Genomic DNA, 4,111 nt, shown 5'->3' with positions numbered 1-4,111 from the left:
GAAATCAGCGATTTTGATATAAACTATTTCAGAATTAAATAATACTAAACCGAACTTTTTCTATATTGAAAGTACAATTCTTTCTTTAAATGTGTTTTTCTATATCCTAAAATAGCAATTTAGAAAGTTGATCTTATCAAATTGAATATTACCGTATTGAATAATTGTAGCTATCTCTTCTTAATACCAATACTTAAGTATTTGAAAGACTCCAATGTTCAATAACTATAGAATATGAAATGAATAAGAGAAAATAAGAAAAGAAATAATCTTATAAATCCAGTAATAATAAAATAACTTATTTGTTATATAAAAACTATAACCATCGAAAACTAACATCCTATATATTCCTTTAGCTATATCTTTAGTTATTTTGTTGAAATATTTGATATATATAAACAAAATATTATTATTAATATATCCAGATATAAATATAGTAAAGAAAGTATTCCAATCCAGATTATTCTGGAATATAGTTTTAGTAAAAACTTGATCCTTAAGAATTAGATATAGTGGAATAGTTTTACTAACTATAGATATAGTTTTAATAGAAATTATATAATCCCTATTATCAGGATTATTAAAATAGATTATTTTAATAATAATATAAGTGATAATCATATAGCTATTGAGATATCCAATTCGGAATCCGATTTTATTCATATTCCAGATATTATCAATATATATACTATACTTCAAAATAGCTTTATGAAAATCCTGGAAATGCTTTTTCATATTTTCCATATTGCTAGCAGCTCATTATTTCTAAACTAAAATCTTATTCTTACAAGCTTTATACTAATCCTTATTTCTCTTCATTCAATAAGCAGCCTATTATACATCAAACTAACAGATATTCCCACTGCTTTTTAGTATATTATTAACTACTATTTTAATAATACTTTTCCTAATAATATAATCTATATATATCAAAAAGTCAATACATAACTTAAGAGCTTTATCCTGAATATTATTTAATACTTTATTATAGCCTCCTTTAATATTTACAACAAGAGTTCCATTAAAATATATATATAAGAGATAAAGGAAAATAATGAAATTCCAAACTACTTTTATAAATATTGATTTCGGAAATTGTTTTATATAAAAGATTACTTTTACAAATCTCTTTTTTATTTCAGAATTATATTTTGCCATAATTATAATAATTAATATTATATATCAAAATTTGATAATATTATTATTTTCTTATTATTATCTATATTATAAAATTCAATAAAAAAAGTTATAAATTGCTAAAAAAATGACAAATTGCTGAGGCCCCTTTATCGTAGATAAGAAGGTGAATAAATATGAACCCCCGATTACCGAAACTGATCTTGACTCTCGAGTCTTGACTCTTGAGGCTATCATTATCCTGGCCATTCTGACTATCCTGGCTCCTGGCTAACATCTTGAATGGTTTGGGCGCGGGCCGTCAGCTTTATGGGATTTAAGTCTGTACCAAGGTAGGTCGCACGGGGAGGCACTGACTAGTATGTCGATAGTACCGAGTAAGAAAAACTCAGTCATGATAGCTCCGGGGAATTTTCTACCGTCGTTCTACGCGTACTCTGGATATGATTTGAAAGAAAGAAGAAAGAAAAGAGAAGGAAGAAAGGATCAAAAAACCATAGATGTGGTTTCAAAGTCACATGAATCTACCACTTCTGTGTTTACCTATCTAGATATCTATACATAATTGTAAGCAATTGTAAGCAATTATATAAACTAATTGAAAGGTTGATAAAACAAGGCTGTAAGAGAGAAGATTGAATGAATGATACTGGATAGGTAGGCTCGGTAGGTAGGTAGGTAGGTAGGTAGGCTCTACGTAAGCGAAAAAACAGACGGAAATTGAGTATTCTTTCAAAGGACTTTTTAATAGATTATAAATTCATTTCAAATTAAATATTGAAATTTGAAAAAAGCGAATGAAAATTTGAGTCTTCTTTATATTGATATTAAGTGTTTTTATTATTTAATATTATATCGAAAAGAGATCTTAGTTGTTAAAGGTCTTTCGAATCGTGATCAATTCCTGTCTGTTTTTTTGCTTACGTAGAGGTAGGGTAGGGTAGGTACGAGGTAACGACTCTGAACATCAAATATCAAATGCTAATCACGTGTAATAAACTACCTACCTACTTATGTAACATGTAACATTCCTCTCATAGAAAATGCTTCAATCTAATTCGGATCCAAGCAATGCAATCATCCATCATACCTTTCCGTGGTAGAAGCAATACAACGAGAGACTGGAAAGTCTTTTGCACCACCCACGAGGAAAACCACTCAATGCGGGGTATGTTTGAAGGACCTACCAAGTGACCGACGGAGATGGATCAATGTGATTCAAACATCACTTGCTACTTGAAACATCACTCCAAACAGTACGTGGTATTTACCTACATTGGTCCTCGGGACTTTGCTTTGCACGGTATGGGATGCTGAGCATTGGGATGGTACAGCTTCGTCTTACGATGGTCATACAATTGTCATTAGATTGGTGAGAGTGTCAATCAATATTGTATGGAGTATCGATTAGATCGGTATCTTCTATGATAGTAAGTTAAGACGTTAGATCATTGACTCTAATAAGAGATAAATAAAAATAGAAAAGACATTCCTATCTGATATCTAAATACCTAGATAAACTAGTATTTATATATATATATATATATCTTCCATCTCCTGTTTGGTATATTTCTATTAGATATCTAATCAATCTAATCAATCTAATTGATCAAATAACACAATACCATCTCTACTATCACTACCTATATACATACATGGTATATACGGATACTCCTCCATATAAACGCTTCCTTCTTGAATCCTTCCTTCCTTCCTTCCACTCACCTACCTAGTAATTATCATTCATGAAAACCCCTCTCTCCTCTTCCCCCCTCTCCTTTCACATGTGACACAATCTCAACGTTTCCAGATATCGGCATCGATCCATAAATTCGGCATCACATTCTACTCCGTACACATTGATTTACCTAGGTCCCTTTACCACCAAATGAACTAATACGAGAAAAGTCTTCTCCCAAAGTATTCTCGGGATGCTCAGGGCAGGACTTTCTTTTTCATTCGACTGCAATCAAACCATTCGACCGCAATCAAACCCATCATTCCCAAAGTAGGAATTGATCATTGGGCAATCAATCTTGGAAACTTTACTCGTACCTGGTATGGAATTCTCCTGTCACATGTGTTGTGCTCTACTCCACCTTCCGATGCATCGAGAATCGATCACACATTCATCACAGATTCACACCATAACTTTCTGCCAGTCCGGAGTATCCGTAGTAAATCTTCTATGCCGAGGCCTTGGTGCTTCATCGCCCATTGATCTCATGTCAGCTCATGTCAACTCATCTAATCCATGGTCAAGTCAATATTCGCAGACGATATCTGATATACAGATGATGTATTTGTCTGTATAAGTTGTATTATATCTATATCAGTTATATATCTGTGTACCTAGTATACATCTTTACATGTATCTACATGTACTGTACTATATCTATATGTACCCCGTATATGTATTCATATTCCCAGGCATGCATGTTGTATGTCTCTCGGTTCACGGCCGGCTCGAAAATAGAAATTGGGTGCTTAGATCCTCCTCCTTACCTATCCTCCGCCGTATTCATTAGGTGCATTGAATTTGGAACTGCATGACTAGCTGGAGAATCTTTGGGATTTCTGAATTTCTGACTTCTCCTTATTGGCAGGGGTTTCACCGGATTTCCATCCTATTTGAGCTTAATCCATTTTCTCCGTGTCGTCACCTATTGCTTTTGGTCGCATTCCCATTCCCAACCCTTCATATTCTTACCCTCAACATCCATCCGCAGCAACACCAACACTTTTCTCTTTCCTTCCCTCACTTGCTTCCCTTCCCGGACTGAAGTACACCTTGACAATATCATAAGATTCTTTCTGGCTTCCATATTCTCACATCTCTCGTTTTTCTATTCCATTCACTCGTTATCCATACTCCCTTTTTGACCCCCCAAAGTCTCGGCCGATGTAGAAGCTTTGCCTACCTAGGTATATATAATACAATAGAACAATACGACCTCCTTCCAAGCCAAAGGTT

This window comes from Botrytis deweyae, assembly GCF_014898535.1.
Source record: "Botrytis deweyae strain B1 chromosome Unknown BDEW_002, whole genome shotgun sequence".
In the NCBI taxonomy this organism is placed as follows: Eukaryota; Fungi; Ascomycota; class Leotiomycetes; order Helotiales; family Sclerotiniaceae; genus Botrytis; species Botrytis deweyae.
This window is presented reverse-complemented; position numbering follows the sequence as displayed.